The sequence below is a fragment of the Conger conger genome, chromosome 6 (assembly GCF_963514075.1).
Source record: "Conger conger chromosome 6, fConCon1.1, whole genome shotgun sequence".
Taxonomy (NCBI): domain Eukaryota; kingdom Metazoa; phylum Chordata; class Actinopteri; order Anguilliformes; family Congridae; genus Conger; species Conger conger.
In genome coordinates this window covers 40,991,125-41,010,952 of record NC_083765.1, presented here as the reverse complement: position 1 = coordinate 41,010,952, position 19,828 = coordinate 40,991,125, and positions in this window count along the sequence as shown.

Sequence of the window (19,828 nt, the reverse complement as noted above, 5' to 3'; positions counted from 1 at the left end):
CCATTCCGTAGATTCCGAGCACGGGAGGTCAGGACGCTGCCACAGTGCAGAACACGCGTCACGAGCAAATCACAATCACTTCGCAAGGTGGGAATAGATGGCTGGGGGGTGACAGATGTATTTCTACTTACATGGGATTTAAATTCATATAATACACACTCAGTGTGCACTTTATTAGGTATTTATTACTCATTTTCTAGACTTATGAAATCTTCTGCTGCTGTAGCCTGTTCACTTAGAGTTATGATGTGTTGTGTGTTCAGAGATGCTCTTCTGTATACCACTGTTGTAATGTGTGGTTATTTGTGTTACTGTCACCTTCCTGTCAGCTTTGACCAGTCTAGCCATTCTTCTCAGCCCTTCTTCTCTAACCATCTGCCCACAGAACTGCTGTTCACTGAATGTTTTTTGGTTTTTCATTCCATTCTCTGTAAATTCTAGAGACTGTCATGTGTGAAAATCCCAAGAGTTCAGCATTTTCACTCAAACCACCCTGTCTGGCACCAATACTCATTCCCCAGTCAAAGTCACTTAGATCACGTTTTCTCCCCATTCTGATGGCTGATGTGAACGTTAACTGAAGCTACTGACCTGTATCTGCATGATTTCATGTATTGCACTGCTTCCACAGGATTGGCAGATTAGATAATTGCAAGAATAAGTAGGTGTACAGGTATTCCTAATAAAATGCTCAACGAGTGTATATACACAAAAAAGATACAAATGACTTGTAAACCCATGGCTCCAGGTACAATTTTATGCAACTATAGGGTATTTCCCCAATTACAGGCCTTGGATCTTTTTTATACACATTTTATACATTTTTTCTCAGAGTGGGGAAAGGCACCGGCCGTCTCTATATTTTGGGCTGTGTCCAACCCAGTGTCTTCCAATAACCGAAAACAGTTTACGCCAGCGATGTCAAACTCAATTAAGTCCTTAATTTAAGATTCTCTGATTGGCTCGAGTTTCCTCACACCTCATTTCCAAGGCCGAGATTGGCTGCAGATTGAAAGGAAATCACAGAATCCAGCAGAGACAGCAGTCTACCAGGAGAGCCCTAGTTAATGCCACGCAGAAGATGAGTTGTGAAAACTAACATTAATGAACAATCATATAGAATTAAAAAAAATAAAAATTGGCCAGATTTTCAAAAGTTAGTTATTTAGCTGACATTTTTAACCAAAGCAACTTTCGTTTGATAAAACTAAGCAGGCAGCAATTCCACCCGTAGCAATGACCTTGCTCAAGGTCCAAACAGTTGCACTGATTTTATTGTGGCTACACCAGGCCTTGGGCCACCAACCTGCTGGGTCCAGATCACGTCCCTTAGCCACTAAGCTACAGTCTGCCCAACCAGGCTGACCCTGCGTGTGTCCCTCTGACAGATGTTGTCGATCTCTCTCTCTGAAATGGCTTCCTCTGCAGTCTTGTGCTGACATTGACAGCACAGCGCCCTTCAGCGATGGTGTTATCTGAAGATGTTATCGGTGCACACCCTTGCCAGGACCTTTTGGCGATTGTAGGGTTCTCTCAACCGCCGCAGAACAAGCCTTAACGAGATTGATAAGGGGAGAGTTTTTTTTGGGGGGTGACAGATTTGTTGGGGAAACTGCAGAGGGCCTCCCGGAAGGGCTGAGGTTCAGTTTCACGTTGAAAAATGGCCCCGGCCCGTCGCCTCTACCCTCTCAGGTACACAGTCTCTCGCCTGGAAATATTTTACTTATTTTCAGTGCGGTGGCTTTGCCCTCCTGGGCGCCAGTTTCTGTTTCCACATCTGTGTTCCAAACAGTTCTGCCACTTTCTGACAGCACCGTTTTAACAAGGTCTGGGATCTGTAAAAAGCCATACATGTGGTGGAAATCAAATTACCACTTCTGTGTACAATTCATTAAAACATTTGAAATTATTCTTTTTCCCTGAACTGAACTGCAAAGAAAGAAAAAACAACAACAAAAAACCAGTCATTATGAATCACAAACAGACACAACTGTGCTGAGAAACCTGAAATGAATATGCAAATTAAATTATACTGAGTGACAATGAAAGACCAAGTGCTTCAGTTTTTCCTATCAGTTTGCTTCTAGCCCTTGAAATTTCTTAAAAAGCTTTAAGTGTTTCCTACATTTTACACAAAGATAGCTTTATTGTAGACATGTATCTGGCATGTCACATGTATCTGGCATGCAATTATATCCATAACATATTTGGATATAAGAAGGCAGCAGCAATTCCAACATTACTCTACCAGAGAGTAAAATCAAAGCAGTGGTGTTGAGTATTAATGAAATATGTCATAATGTTTATTACAGTCACATCTGGTGGTGTATTCCAACATTCATAGAGAATAAAGGATAGGCGTCTGACTATTTCTGCAAGCTGGCATCGTGAATATCGAACATTGGGATAGTCTAGGGTCAAATTCACAGAGCACATCGTTAATTCCATACGTGTCGAAAACTGGGGGATAAAGAGATAGAGAGAGAGTGCAATAGAGAGAGAGAGAGAGAGAGAGAGAGAGAGAGACAGAGAGAGAGAGAGAGCTGACATAGAATTAGCCTTTGTAATCTCATTTAGATAATTGGAGATTTTGGTGTGGTTAAATTGTTATCAATTATAGTATAAACGCCGTCTTCGGTCAGGGTGAATCAGGAGAGAAACAGGGTTAAAATGTTAAGCACAATAGTATTCACATGGCCTATAATTTGTCCTTTTCTAGCCATTACTCTATTGAAAGCACTGTCGTTGCTCTCCGCGTACGAAGACTGGGCTCACTCCCACCGCATCCGTTGTGAAAAGCAGGCGTTTAGACGTCGCACTTTTCAACTGCAAATTGCAGATGAAGAGCCGCCCTCCTCCACGCCGCCATGCACTGCGTGTTTAGAATGCGTTTAGCTTTTATATCTGACACTCTGGGTGAGGAGCAGGGGCTCATTTCCATTAGCTCAATTCTGCCGATGCTTTTAAACACCGCCGTTTCTGTTGCGCTTCAATTCCATACCAGCGTACAGAGGCCTACACACAGTGACAACCCATTGGCCTGAACAATTCAGAATCATTTGAATAAGCACTTCAAATTGTTTATGAATGAAGTCACGGAAAGAGGAATAATCTGGATGTTTTTGTTTGGGTTTCTTTGTTCACGCCCCCCACCTGATAAACACAATAATAAATATACGCAATTGATTTTTTTATTCATTTTGTATTGCTGTAAGAACACAGTACAAGGTGAATAGTGTAGAAAGTACACACCAGCAACTGCTATTCCAATGATTGATATTGCAATAAATAACGTTTACACTAGAAGGTGAGCTCAGAGACATTTGTGAGCGTGTAAATGTCTGCTACAGAATGTTGTGTCACCCCCTGGAATGTCAATACGACTATGGTTCAGAGCTGCCTGTAGACTAGTGGCTAAGGTACATATCAGGGGCCAGGATGGTTGGTGGTTCAAGACCCGGTCTAGCCATGATAACATCTGCACAGCTGTTGGGCTCTTGAGCAAGGCCCTTAAGCCTACATTGCTCCAATAACAGTGGTCTGTAGGTGTCTCTGGGTGTGGCTGTGGAGGTGGTGAGGGCTATGGTTTGAAACCTGCAGCATACCTGCTCCAGGCTGCATGAGACTTCACCTGCAGTCCTCCTATAGCTGCATTTCCTCAGCGGAGAGTTTGATCTATGAGGTTGTGAACATACTGCTCTTAATTCTGAACTTCCATTTTCAACCCCGGTCCTGGAGGGCCTCAATGCCCGTTTGGTTTTTATTTCTTTATTTTCCATGTGTGATTTTCACTTGATCGTCTGCCAATTCAGGTATTGGAATCAAAGTGTATGGACTGTTTAAGGAATAAAGTTGAAACATGTCAAACCCCAGCAGACACTGTAGTGCTAAATTGGGTCAAACTCATGCCTGCTGTACAAACCGATGGACTGCCATTCATTAGATTGATTATGTTGTGTATTACAGTGAACTTCATATTAAAACCTCGTCTTCCTGAAATGTTTATTTAGGGTCTAGTAAATAAATGTGAATGCCCATGTCAAACCCATTGAATTCTGAAACAAAGCATGTCCACAGCTGCTAACTGAATTTAATTCTGGCATAGCCAGGTACATATTGAAATTCTTCACAATTACAAGGAAGAAAGTGAATTTGATACATAAGACAGTGGACATGATCAAGGAGTCAGGGCTGTCACATCACATGAGATTCAAAATCAGGAAAGTAGTTTGCGTTACTTACCGCCTCAGAAATTCAAAGGTATTCATCGTTAAGTGGTTTTGTCAGTCAGTGCCTGATATTGATCTATATTGATTCAAAATACAAAGCACCTCTCAGATAAAGGCACCTGTATCTACAAATGACACTTAGAATGGTGGAGGCACACAGTATGTTTCCTAGCAGGCAGAACAAAGGTATAAACCATACAGAATAGGGGCAAACAACCCATATTAGATATGAAATGCATACATCATGTATGGAACGCATGAATGTGAAATATTGCCCATTCTTGTCCGTATGGTTTTAAAGCTGAAAGATAACTCCAGGGCACTGCTTCTTGTCTGTTCTCTTAGCTTGTGTTGTGTGTAAGGGTCACTCGCTGTTTAAGGATAGGTTAAGTAAGCCCTTGCGCTCTTTCCACAGATAAATAAATTCCTCATCTTAGACTTCTGCCCTGTCTGTACTTTACAGTTTTGTGCTTAGGGAGCAACTGTGGTTTTCTGTTTTGTTTAGTCTTGTTTTGTTTTTGTTCTTTTTTTTCTTTTTTTTTAAGATTCGTTACCTCATCTTTGGGTAATTTTTAACAGTCTTTTTCAGCCTCTCACTGCCTGACACTGAGAAGAAATTAAGGGGGAAAATTCTCCCAGATCTGAGAGTGTTACTCCTGGTCTTCACAGTCAGATCCTGGCGTTAATGGAACGGATGGGGAGAAAAGGTGTATTAGTGGTAATTAACAAGCTATCATTTACGCTTTGAACTACTCTGAACTAAAATCTTCTGACATTCCTTAAGAAATAGAATGAGAATATTACCTACCCCTAGTGTAAAATCCAGCTATGACCAGCTTGAAATTTCCAGCTACCATCTGTTTCAAAACATAGCTTGAGCTGTTCAAACCATGTTGAGTTGGTCTGAACTGGCCGACCAAAACCTATATTGAGCTATTTTTTCAGCAGGGACTTTTACCTACATTTTATTTAACCTACATTTACCCACATCATGAGAGAGTCAATGAATAGAAGGCAGAATCCTCCTGGATCATCAGCACAGAATACCACACATTCTGAATTTTGCCCGATCTGTGAATTTGAGAGGTTTTGCGTTTGCATTTTGATCAGTTGTTTGGTTACTTGGCAGGAACATGGCACAAACAGTGAGAGGAGAGGAACAGAGAAATATACAATATGGAATAAATTACTGGCACGATAAAAACCCAGAAACAGAATAAGAGAGAGAAGCGAAGCAGACTCCGTCCTTTAAACTCTGAAGAGTCCAAGATGATGAGGTCATACATTTTGTTTCTCACTCCATTATGTGATAGAATAAAACAGAATCAGTGGATGGAATTAAAGACATTCTGCAAGGAACTAATTAATGCTTGAATTAATTTTGCGTATATACATCCATACACATTTTCTTTTTTGCACACAGATGAAGCATAAAGTAGCCTACACCCAAAAGTCTCAGACAATGGTGAAGAAACATTAAATCTAGACATTATTAATATCTTTGTTGCTTGAGAAATTAAAATGTATGGCTGTCAATATCAAATTATATTATTTTTATATAATATCAAATTATAAACACAAACATTGGGTATGGAGTTTGCGTCTTTTCTTTCTGCAGTTTATTTTTTGTTGTATTTTTAACTTCTCTGTTGTGAGAGCATGAGTTTTCCCTGTCTCACAGCATCATTGCCATGGTGAGAGGAGGTGCCACAGGGTGTAAGACCTGTGGTTGGAACGCAGTCACGCCTATGACGGAACACAAAGAGGTGCATTGTGGGACACGCCCAGTGATGAGCACACTCCGTGTGTACAGTCTAAACAAACCTGAAACTGTGGCATGCTTTAGCGTAGCGTAGCTCGTGTCGGCTCACAGATTAGGAGCTCATTCTAATCGCTTATTTTTCCAATCGCGATCTCTTTCACCTACTTCTAGCTCCACCCATCGAGAGAGGCTAGAAAAAATGGCAAGAATGAAGAAGGGGAAATCGAGAAAACATGAATTAGAGGAGAGGTGGAACCACAGGTCAATCATTTATAAGTCAGGCTTTCTGAAAAAAATTCTTAAGCAAAGGATGCACTGATGTTTTCTTGCTCAAATGATGGTCAAATACATTAATTAAGCATGAAATTAACTTTTCATTAGTTAATGTATTTGTTAACAATTAACTAACTTAAAATTTGTTACATGATCTTTATACATTCGCAAGCCATAGGATTAACTAAATTTATTTAACCATTAACGAACACATTAACTGACTTTATCAGTCCTATGTGAATATAGGCAATAAGTAATGCAGCTGTTAAGGTGAATTAATGCTGTACAATACTGAACAATAATGTACAATACTGAAATACGTAAACAGAGCTGTACAGAGTAAGTTCTCGGTAGTAGTTAGTTCATAACTACTTCAGTTGATACCCAATTGATGGAACCTTATTGTAAAGAGGTACTGAGGCACTTGCTCTGGCGGCCATGTTTTCCCACCGACCGACTTGCAGATATTTGAATAAAAGCTGACTTTTCAAAGCGCGTTTCACCACACCGACTTCCCGCTGAGTAACCGCGAGGGTTACAAATTACGGAGTTGCTGCAGCAACCAGCCTGTTTTTAGTCACGGCAAATTATTTTCCTTCCGTCTCACCAGTGCCCTTTCAAAATATTTGAATTTGTTGCGTTGAGGTTTTGCAGTAAATATGTGAATGGTTTAATCACTATACACCCTGTTTCTGAAACAGGGTGATCTGTGGTGATCACACCAATAGTTTTTGGGTGACGTCTTGTTTTGAAGTAGGAGCAGGTAGGGCCAGACGGCTGGCTGGCTGGAGCAGGGCCTTGTGGGTAATATCTTTGGCAGGGGAGAGGTGGCTCTGGGAAGGGCAGTGCTGAAGAGAGCAGCGTGGGAAAAATCAATAACACTCCGACTCCAGACACATCCCTGTCTGCAGGAGAGACAATCAGCAGCTCCGCACTCAAGTGCTTTCCCTCTCTCTCTCTCTCTCTCGCTCTCTCCCCACACACTCTTTCTCAGTCGCTCTCTCCTCACTCTCTCTCTTATTCTCTCTCCCCCTCACTCTTTCACAGTCTCTCTCCTCACTCTCTGTCTCTGACTCTCTGTCCTCAATCTTTCCACTTTATTCTCTTCTCTCTCTCTCTCTCTCTCTCTCTCGCTCTCTCTTACCCTCTCTGTTTCTCTGACTCTCTCTTTTGGCTCTGTCTCTCTCTATCCCGCTCTCTCTCCCTCTTCCCCGCACATCTCTGCTACTCTGCTAGCGGGTGAAACAGGGTCTGTCTCATCCAGCATTGTGACCTTGGCATCCCCTTGTTTCAGGACTAAAAGCCGCGTTAAAGTGTCCGACCGAGCTACCGTGGTGTGAGGTTGCAGGTTTGATTCCGAGGTGGGGCACAGCCATTGCAAGGTGCATAACCTGAACAGCTGACAGACGCATTTGGTTCATTGAGCGTGAAATAAAATGCTAACTTTAAAAACCTAACCCCCCAAGGAAGGTTCATAAGCATATACGCTATAAATATGTTCACTACTGTATCCAGATTAACTTCTGCTTTAAATACATGTCTATTTGGACCTCTAATTTTATTTCAATGCTCGAGGCTATATTTTTGCATGTTTTGTCGAATTTCTAACTTGGACACTGGCAGATCCCATAGTATAGAGGTAGGTATTTCTGTAGCTATTCCTTTGCTATTTCAAATGTGGGGGTGGGGAGGTGGGGGTGGGCTTTTGTAAGTCATTGGAAGGCCTCTTTAGCCACAGTGCAAATGTCCCCAAAACCTGCCTGCCACGCCGGCCACTCGAAGTGAGTCCCTAATACACACATCTCCTGCCCCATTCAGGCTGATTGCCTCCCGTCTCGCAGAAAACAAATCGCTCAGTTTAATCAGCCCGGGCAGTTCACAGACAAGGATCGGTCCAATTAAACTGGCCTGGGGGCATTACTCGGGTAAAAAGAAAACTTTCCATTTGTTCGGCGGGCTGTGTGCTTCTGATTTTAGAATGCGGCTTTGCCATGAGTAGACGTCCCTCTAATAAGGATTTTTTTTATTATTAAATAGGAGGTTTTTGTCCGGTTGGGTGTATGAAAAGACATGAATGGCTTTCTTAATTGTTTGCGAGCCCCGCCGCTAGCTAACTAAGTAATAACCTTTTTCCACTGCCGGATTCTCTTCAAAAGAGGGCTTTGCCGGGCATTGTGTGGCATTCCGTAGCTGGAATCCCATTTCCCTCCCCGGCTCAATTGAAACCGCTGTACAGTAAATAAAAGGGGGGGAAAGGGTGGGGTGGTGGTGGTGGGGGGCGATGCAGGACCGGAGGAGAGGCGACCGTGTTTTTCACAGTGGAGACATCAGGTGCCCTGCTCTGCCTGCCGTTTCTCTCTCAAACCGAACGCACCGCGGGTTGTTTGGGACGGTTTTTGTGTGATAGTTGCCCATTGCCAATAGGTTAATTGAGGTCTCTCTGTTTGTCCCTGCAATCGCACCGCGGGATTTCACCATCCTGACTAAGATCGTCATCGGAGCCGGAAAAGGGATCTCTCTTCATCCCGCGGGCCAGTACTTCAGGGCGAAAAAATAATTATACTCTCATTATATTAACCTCTGACGTATCAGAGGTTATTAAAAATTACACAGGCTGTCTTGTTTATTGTATATTGTTAAACATCTGGCAATACAAGAAATTAGAATCAGCCCATACTTTCAGTGAGAAATTAGGGAAATTAAAATAAATGAGCAAACACAGGTGCTGCTCCAGTGAATTCCTCAGCTTCTCGGAATATGACAACAGACTGATTGATTTGAGATTCACGAGCTGACTGAATTAGCACAATGATGTTACACTGTAAGAACTGATGTGTTTACTGATTTCTCCAACCACTGTAGCATGAACATATTACTTAAAGGCACTGGAGGTTTGTAATACTACTCCTCTATTCATATCGTAAGGTTGTATGAGCTAGATATTTCTGATGTCATCTCTAGTGGCCACGATGACATTCACTTGCGAGCTGTACCACAATCTCAGGGCAATCCCTGAAAAAGGAAACCTCATTCTGGATACAAATGTGAAACAGTGTCACTGCGAATCAGCTCTAACAGTGTTAAAACGAGTCCAGTGGGGACAATGTGTATTCAAACTGAGCTAAAAGAACTAATTTAACTGTAATTTAATTTTACCTGACCAATTTTCCAACTGATAACAGACTGCCCTACAGCACGCAGAAGTGCGCATTATCGTACTTTCACAGTACATTGTGAAATGTGTTCCTCAAATAACAAAAAATGTACCTCCACTGTACCTTAATTTCTGAGAGTGCTCTTTTCTCATTGTTTCGTTTAGTTAATGTGCGCAATAATAGCGGAAATCGGGAAGGGGGCACAAACTTTTCCGCAGCACTCTATCTTCACTGCTACTGCAACAGCAGCAGAGTTTATATGAGTCTGTGCTGGAGGCAAGGCGCTCCCCTCGGTGTAGAACGTGCCTGGGAGTTGATTTTCTGCTGAGTCTTCCTGCCGTGTTTGTGCAGCACACAGGAGCGTGGCCCTGCGGAGAGATGCTCGCCCCGCAGGTCAGCTCGCTTTTCCCAGAAGGAGAATTCCGAGGAGCGGGCAGGCATTCCGAGCACATCCCACCGTGTCCCATTCACCCAAAGCCTCACGGGAGGGGGTGCAGTGAATGGGTATTATATTCTAAGTGCCCCGCTCTCTGTCCGTTCACAGATCGGTCGGTCGGTGCGAGAAATGTGTGTGTGTGCTTTTTAACCCCTGCGACTCGCGCAGCCCCCTGGCCTGTGTGCGTGCTAGGCTTGATTAATTTCCGCACCGTGTGAAAAAAAACCCCCAGCAAAAACATTGCTGGAATCGCATCCCCATCGTGTGCATTTCAAATGATCGAAGTGGATATGCTAACCGCTAACTGGCAGCGCTAACGTGTCCTGGCACCTGGACCTCTGGCTACGTTAGCCGCCCCTCTGTGGGAAATGTTATTCCGCACTTCAAAATGCAAAGGTCATGAGCTGGCCATTAGCCATGCACAACTACATTAGAGAGAGGAAGGCTTTGATAAGTGCAACAAGGAAGTAGGCCCTTAGACCTCCGACATCCCAGAAGTCAGAGCCTGAGACAGAGCAAGAACAACATTTTCACACCTTGCTCACAATATTTTAAAGCCTTTTTTCTCCTATGTTGAAATGCCAAAATCATACTTATAGGCCAATTTCATTGCAGCAAGATCAACTTTAATGGGAGTACATTTTTCACTGGCATCTTGTGGATCCATACATGAATACATTTAACCTTGAATGGAAACTGAAAATGTGCTTGAAGCTAGGGAAACTTATTTTCAAGATAAGGATATTGCATTGACATGTAACATTTTTGGCTGACAGAGGACAGGTCCTTGCTTGTGTACACAGACATTGATTTTTAAACCTTAGAGATAATGACAAGTACTGGAGCTGAAAGCATGAATGTCAACGCTCATACACTTTCCTTCTTCAGCTAGAGTTTGTTCACACTGCATCATTAGGATTACCTGTTGGAATTAACTGTAGACACTTTAGTAGCTTACCTCTAGAAATCTTTCTTACCATTCCCAATGTATACTGGCATAATGTCATGTTTTAAATCCGAGATGTGATTCCACACACTTGGCTATTCTCTGGGAAGTTCTTTTCCGAAAGTCAAAAGTTGAAGCTGTAATAGGTCATTACCCAGAGCCTGGCAAAAATAGATTCAATCCGACGTGAAAATGTATTCTCGATTGGATCTGCCAAAATTTGCATTAAGCTCAAAAAAGTATTTTAAGCTCCCTTTCACCTGGCATTTCCTGCTGAGGAGAATGGTGGTATGAAAGAGCCCTAAGCTATAATCACAAATCATCTCCCCGCAAATTTCAGAAACGCATGAATTAAACCACATTTTTTTTTTTCTGTTGAATGGCAGATGGTGTCATGTGAACCCTCCTGAACACGTATCCCAGCATCCCCGGCTTCCCAACACAGTATGCGTTGGCACATTGATGCATATGACACAACTGACTTCCCTTTGCTGGTTTGCACAAGCAAGACCACCAACCATTTCACCTCAGAATTCATTAAATGAAACTGATAAAAAACTAATATTATTGATGAATGCAGCACGTTGGTTTTTTCAGCTGTTGTTTCTAGGTATGTCATGCAGTGCATAGTTAAGTTATGCATAATCTTGTTTCGAAACTTAGTCACACTGTTTGAATTGAAATAAACAAAACAATTATTTTATACAGAAGCATAATTAAAAAAAGATATTCAACATATGCGAGTAACAAACACAGAAGAAACTTTGAGTCAAGTGCATTTTTTGTGCTCCCTGCATTTGCTGAAGTGTATTTGCTGAAGTGCTTTTGCTGGTTTGAAATGCAAACCCAATTTCCCACAGAGCCGGCCGGAGTCTCGGGTGCGCCACCTCCGTGGAAACGCTGACTGGAAGCTATGCCGGACAAAATGAAACCCCATAAACAAAACCAGCTCTGCACAGCGAAATCGTCAGTATCTGTTAACTGACATTAAAACACAGTTTACACTGATGAAGCACATTTTACTCTGCTTGAGTACATTTTAACATGACATAGTGCATTTTACATTGATAGAGTGCCTCTATTATCCCCTATGGTGGACTGGGAGTGTTGATTTAACACTGTACACTGTGTTCCTGGCCATTTTAACTTCTTTTTTTTTACAATTATGCCCTCTCTGTAGAATCCTGGAATCACATTTATATTTCAAATCACATTTACATTTATAATTGGAATATTTGATCTAGAGGCAAGTACTGAGCACTGAATTACCTCTCATCCAGAGCATTTTAAACTATGAAGAGGCAGTGAAAAACTTTCTTTCTTCTGATTTAGATTTGACCTTGAGTCATTTCACTTGAGTGTCATTTGAATGACCAAATTGTAAGGTACCGACAGCTGCATGCATGCACACACACACACACATGCAGGCACTCATGCAAACACACACACACACACGCACACACACACACACACGCACACACACACCCAAACACACACACACGCGCACACACACACACACACACACACACACACACACAAACACACACACATGCATGCACACAAACACACACACATGCACGCATGCAAACACACACACACACACACACACTTAGCAGGGGTAGCAGGACCTTCCCCATTTTGCCCCAACGCGTGTGATTGGCAGGATGCCTTGCTTAAAAGAGAAAGAAAGGCTTCAGCAGAAACGTTACTTCGGGGTTAAGGGGCGGAGGACAACAATGGGCCGTGGATCCTAATCGTTAGAAAGAGGGTTCTGGTGGGTGTGTGGAGGGGCAGGGGGTCTGGGAAGCTCCATTTTGATGTATTTTACTGGACATTTTCCTGGGGATGATGAGGAAAAGGATGAGAGTTCTCCCAGTGGCAGGAGCTGTGTGCATTCATCCCAAATCTGGACATGACAGCTCTCCACATTCCTGACACTTCCCAAATGTGCACGCATGTTAAGGAATGCTGGAGTATGGAGATAAACTAGCACTGAACCCAGATATCTCAATCAGGACTGGCAGACATTTTTAACTGATTCATTACTCTGACTTTTTTGTGAAAAATATTGTTGTCAAATATATCAAATGCATATGCTGAGACGTGTGAATCTAATTTAGAGATGCTTAGATTGTGGCCATAAGCATTTTCCTTCCATACTTTACTGTCTGTAGATATTAATGTGAGTCAACTGGGAGAAACATGAAAAATATTAAATTGCATAGAGATTATATTGCACGTAATGAACTGGAAGCACCAACAATCTTCTGGACATTCTATGTCGGAATGTGTTCTATATTATTATTATCATTATTATTAGTAGTAGTAGTAGTAGTAGTAGAAGTTGTTGTAGTAGCAGTGCTAGCAATAATATATATTTTGAATGTTAACTCAAATTTAGATTTTAAGAATTTGTGTTAAAATTTTTACAGAAATGATAATATTTCACAATGAACATGAGGCCTCTCAAAGTCTTATTTTTGTGTTAAGACTGCTGCAAAGACTGCAGTCAGCATTGAGTGCCAGCACAATAGAGCTAAACAACTATGCTGGGGTCTATTAAAATTCTTGTGTCAAACATCAAGGTCAATCATTCAGGGTCATGACACAGAAGAAATGCTGTTTGATTGGTTGTGGTCTGCTCGACTGAACAAAGAGAAACGGTTGTCTGCAGCAAATAAAGAACAAAAAGGTATTTTCCCCCCCTGCAGATAAAACCAGTCATCAAATCAAATGTCTATCTTTGTTGGGTTTATACCTAACTAATAACCATTTTTGTCTACAAAATTCCTCATGTTAAATCAACTCTTAAGTATGAAATTATCTGCCGCGTTGTTTATCTCACAAGGTCCAAAAGGAACAACATGTATTGTAAAGTGGTTAAAAGTACACTTATGAGTTGATTTTACACCGAAGGCCGGGTTTTGTTTTGAGCTCACATATTTGGTCATCCCCTGTCGGGTAGTTTTGTCAAAGTCCTCTAGTATAAGGAGTGCTTTGTCAGCCTTTTCCAATTTAATCAGAAGAATACTATGGAATCTTGTGGTTGTTTAGCCTACGTATGTGGTCTTTGTCCCAAATGATTCCAGATCTCCACACAGCGACAGTTAGGCCATGTTAACATTTTAATCCTATCAGAATTGTTGCTCAACTGGGTAATGCTTTATAATACAGCCCGTTAATTACCTAGTATTTGCTGGGTAAATACTGGTTACTTATTAGGTAACTATTTAGATTTCAGAGGTAAGTACTATGAAACGCGCTGTAAAATGTATTTACATTGTACTTACATATTGTACATTACCAATGAAATCTAAGGCTTATAATAATAATCTAATAATTACAGTAGCTGTGTATTTACCCGGTAATTACTAGGTAATTAATACGCTGTAAAATAAAGTGTTACCCTCAACTCTTCCTGGCTCTCTATCTGTCTCTAACCAACCCTGAACATATTTATTGTGGATCTTAGACAGGAGACACTGGTGTAACGTTTAAGGTGAGAAATGTCACATCGGCTAATAATTCTCAGCAGTCTGGCTCCCTTTGGGAGGAGCAGAAATTCAACATCAGAACATCACTGGGAAAGGTGCTGTTGTGCTGCGCAGAGCACAATGAAATATTAATCACAACCGTTCAGCACGCCACGCGGTCTGGGTGGAAATGTTCTCTTCATTTCTTCTGTAACAGAAAGACTTTCTTCCTCCCTGTATCTGCCGGGCCTCATTCCAGTCCTCGATTTCTCAGCTGACCCAGAAATTGATCAAGGTCCGCTGTCTTTAAGGACACTCCGACCCATTAAATGTTCCTCCTACGAGCCAGAAGCCAGGAGGAAAGAGGCTCCTGAAGATTTCTTGAGCAAGAAAACATCCTTGGCGGAAGTATTTTTTTGGAAAGCGTGACATATAAATGATCGACCTGTGAATCCACTTCTCCCCATCTGCCACACATATGCCATGTCAGTAAATGATGTGGCTTCGAACGGATGTTTGAAGGAGCAAGGACATTCCATTTCCCTATGGAACGGTGCAAGGAAGAAGAGGTGAAATATAATTGATTGGAAAGACCCCCCCCGTTTGGAAATTCAAAGGTGTTCACCCTCCCCTGTTCAGGGAACATATATGAGCACGTGTTATCCTCTGAAAGGCTTCAGACCTCCTTTCACACCGGCAAACTGCTGAAAGTCAAAAGAGCGCCAAGTGGATGAACCAACAAGTTCCTGGATCTCTCCATACACACAACCTGCTGTTTCACACGAAATGAAAAATAAAATGCAGGTATACTGCTAAATATGTTTTTCCCATCACTTGAAAAAAGCTTGGTACAGTAATTGCTGGGCGGTAATGCAGCCTACAGCAATCAGGTTTGCAGGACTGTTAACCAGTGTCAGTGCAGAGAAGACCTGGCTAGAGGACACATGGAAATGTACTACACGCCTGACAGCACCACACTACATTTCCCATGGGGCTGTTCCTTTGTGCAGGGCAGTTCAAACGGCACTCGCATCACAAAGCTGAAAGGAAAGACAGAAGTGAGAAAATGAATTTTCAACTTTCAGGTGTGGTGAACAGATCACAGATCAAGCATTTCATAGAGAATGTGATTTTGTGATCTTTGTTGTGCTGAAACAATATTGGATTTCTCATAGATAACACTGACCCTCAATGAGAATGTGGTTTTGAATTTACAGAATGCAATGTAAAATAAATAAATATGATACAAGTTGTATCATCAGCTCTCCTGCTGTTACCGTATTTGGTTTGTTAGAACATTCCGGAAACCTGCGATGGCAGCAGATATAGCACGCATCCTATTTTATCGCCTGTTATTTCCACTGCGTGAATATTCCTCTCATTACTTTGCTACTCCGTATTTTTCTGTTGGAAGTAGGAAGGAAAATGAATTTCACAAAATGTGCTACACGATAAAATAGCACAATCTGCATACATCAACAAGAATCTATCGTCTGGTAGCTTTGTGATGGAAAACATGTTTCAGGATGTAACCGCAGGTGTATCAGAAAAATTCTTTTCAAGAGTTTCAGGGCTGGAAATCACAGCTCAGAAGGTATGATAGAGGGCATACACTCACCGAGCACTTTATTAGGTATTTATTAGACTTCTACTGCTGTAGCCTATCCACTTAAGAGTTATGAGGCGTTGTGTGTTCAGAGATGCTCTTCTGCATACCACTGTTGTAATGTGTGGTTATTTGCATTAATGTCACCTTCCTGTCAGCTTTGACCAGTCTGGCCCTCAGACGTCTCTTATTCATAAGGTGTTTCTGTCTGCAGAATTGCTGCGCACTGGATTTTTTTGGTTTTTGCAAACTCTAGAGACTAGTGTACGTGAAAATCCCAGGAGATCAGCAATTTTCTACCACTCACAATCATTCCTTGGTCAAAATCACTTATATTATATTTTTTCAACATTCTGATGGTTGATGTGAACATTAACTGAACATTAATGGCTGACCCGTATCTATATGAATGTATGCATTGCACTGCTGCCACACAAGTGGCTGATTAGATAATGGCATGAATAAGTAGGCGTAATAAAGTAAAAAGGTTCCTAATAAAGTGCTCAGTGAGTGCAGATTGAATTGCACATTTGATTGGTCTCGACATCCCACGGGACACTTTGGCCAATCAAACAAGGACAAGCAAGAGCAAAAGGACAAGCCCTTACCCTCAGTGAGTTAATAACTTACTGCATAGCGCTTGCATCAGTATTGCTTAATGTCTGCCACATTTTAGCGGGCAGCACGTTTATGATTGGCCAATACTTCCTTATTGGAGGTTCACTGCTGTTTTTACAGGAATGTCATTTGACATGTGTGGGAACATTCTTGTAGTATTATTGGGAACATTTGTTTGTGACTATGAAACAGAGCATTATGGTCTATGCCTGTACAAATATAACAAAAATGCTGATAAACATAATATTTATTTCTCTTTACATTGTTGTCATTATTATTCCTTTATGCCAGCTGGCAAATGTTATGGTTTTCCACTGTGAATTAGGATAGTGAGATAACAGCTGTGAGTCATGCATTTTTCCCAGCACTTGCTGGCTATGAATGTGATGTCTTATGCATTTCGCTGCAACGGGTCTGCAAGTTAATTTCTCAGGGCGCAAATGATTGCTATCTTTCTCATAATAGAGTGCAGATGACAGCAGTGTTCTTCGTTTGCAGTTAAATATACAAAGTGTTTGTAGATAACCTCTAAAGTGGTAGTTCACTTGCAGTAGTTTTAGTAATAAATAAAATGAACATTGAAACTCTGGAACATAAACATTTGATGTAACAAAATAACTTACAGTCTAAATTACATGACATTATTGGCATTTGGCAGACGCTCTTATCCAGAGCGACGTACAGTTGATTAGACTAAGCAGGCGACAATCCTCCCCTGGAGCAATGCAGGGTTAATGGCCTTGCTCAAGGGCCCAACGGCTGTGCGGATCTTATTGTGGCTACACCGGGATTAGAACCACCGACCTTGCATGTCCCAGTCATTTACCCTAACCACTATGCTACAGGCCACCCCACAGCCAACAACATAAATTGCTGGCTGCGCAATTATTTATACTGAATCCAACAGAAATCCAATGTCCCAGTAGAGTGATGGGGACAGTCACTGTGGTCACAGAAACACAAAACTGAAGTGAAGGTGTAGGGGTGTTAACCCAGGTGTCCGAGCCAACCAATTCACCTGCTACACTCTAGACGTGCAGGGTCGTGACTGTGGACACTTTTATTCCCAGGGACATCACAGCAAAGGAGGTGAAAGGTGAAAAGAATACAGGGTCTTGCACACCGTGGTTTCACACACAAAGAGCACAGGCGTAAAAAGAGAAGAAAAGCCATCAGACTTCCTGAAAGCACAGCCACAGAGAAAGCCCTTCCGCACAACAAGGTCGGCTGCCCCTTACTCCCCCACAGAAAGCCGTCTGGTCAGTTCATTTTTTTATTTGTTTAGTGCTTTGTTTAAGGCGGCACGGATGGTGCAGTGGGTAGCACTGCCGCCTCACAGCAAGGAGGTCCTGGGTTCGAATCCCCGTCCCCGTCACACTCTCTGTGCGGAGTTTGCATGTTCTCCCCGTGTCTGCGTGGGTTTCCTCCGGGTACTCCGGTTTCCTCCCACAGTCCAAAGACATGCAGATTAGGCTGATTGGAGAGTCTAAATTGCCCGTAGGTGTGAGTGTGTGAGTGAATGGTGCGTGTGCCCTGCGATGGACTGGCGACCTGTCCAGGGTGTATTCCTGCCTTTCGCCCAATGTATGCTGGGATAGGCTCCAGCCCCCCTGCGACCCTGATCAGGATAAGCGGGTTCAGATAATGGATGGATGGATGGATAGTGCTTTGTTTAGGAAAAACATGAAAGTGTGGTTAAAAAACTTCCTAAATGGAAGAAAAAACACTTGTGCTGTGGCAGAAAAAACTCCCCAGAAGATCTCAGATATAGAGGAGCAGCCCATCATCCACTGTCCAGTAAGGTGTCAATAGCTAAAGATAATAATTTGGTATATAGCTGATGCTTTAAACCAAAGCGGTTGATTAGACAAAGCAGGGTACTTCCCCCATGGACCAATTTGGGGTTAAGGGCCTTGCTCAAGGACCCAACAGCTGTGTGGGTCTTATCATGGCTACACTGGGGCTTGAACTACCAACCTTCCAGGTCCCAGGCATGTACGTTAACCACGAGACTACAGGGTGCCCCAATAAAATGGTCGGTATTATGGAGATAAAAGAGAAGCTCTTAGAGCAACTAATCATAGTGATTGCGTACTGTAGGCTGAAATATGAAACTATCCCGTGAAATAGATGGTCCTAGCCATGGGCTGGAAACCCTGGTCCTGGAGAGCTACAGGGTGTGCTGGGGTCCTCACTCCTGGTACTGGAGAGCTGCAGGGTGTGCTGGGGTCCTCACTCCTGGTCCTGGAGAGGCGCAGGGTGTGCTGGGGTCCTCACTCCTGGTCCTGGAGAGCCACAGGGTGTGCTGGGGTCCCCAACCCTGGTCCTGGAGACCCACAGGGTGTGCTGGGGTCCCCAACCCTGGTCCTGGAGAGCCACAGCGTCTGCTGGGGTAACCAACCCTGGTCCTGGAGAACCACAGGATGTGCTTGTTTTTGTTTTCACCTTAAAACCAGCAACTGTGTAAAGAACTGCTTTCATAGATCAGTTGTGTACTGAGTAACAACAAAACCTGGCACACCCTGCACCTTTCCAGTACCAGGGTTTCCAACCCCTGGCCCAAGAAAATACAGTGTAAATTGTAAATACCGTGCAAGTATAAGTGTAAATTGTAAATACAGTGTAAATTGCAAGTAAGAGAGAAGCGATACATCCAGGCCTACGAGTCGCATTATGGGATAGGCTGGAATCAGGAGAGGGTTGGGCTGGAGCGATCAGAAAGGGACAGAAGCTTCAGGGGAGAGAGAGGAAATGGAGATGGTTTAAAAACGACGTAATTACTGTGTTAATCGTTTGACATGTGAGGGCCTGAGTCAGTGTAATATGGAAAAGCCCCAGGGTGCAAGGCTATGCAAGAAAATCATAAAGAATAGTAGAAAGAGGGTGTTCAGAGCCAGGAGAGTGATCGCTGACTGACATTACTGTACTAACACAGCACAGAACAGGAAGCTAGATGCAGTGAGATGCTTAGCTTTGCTCACCTGGTAGGTCAATTGACCTCATTCTCTGTTCCCACACATCTTTAACAACTGACAAAAAAATACAGAAAAAAATGTTGGCCTCAAATGGCAAATGGATGGTAGGTAGAACAGTTCCTAAAAAGGTACAAAAGCTTGTCACTGGGGTGGTACCCTGTAATTACATTAAAGTGACTGATTTCTACCCAAAAGAACAGTGGGTGAGTGTATTTTTTAGCCCATACATTTTTTATGGGCCATTAATTACTGGGTAAATACCAGTTACTTATGAAGTAACTACTTTGATTTAATTGGTAAGTACTATGAATCAAAGTCAAGAAGTATATGTAAGTACTATGGAAATATGTATTAC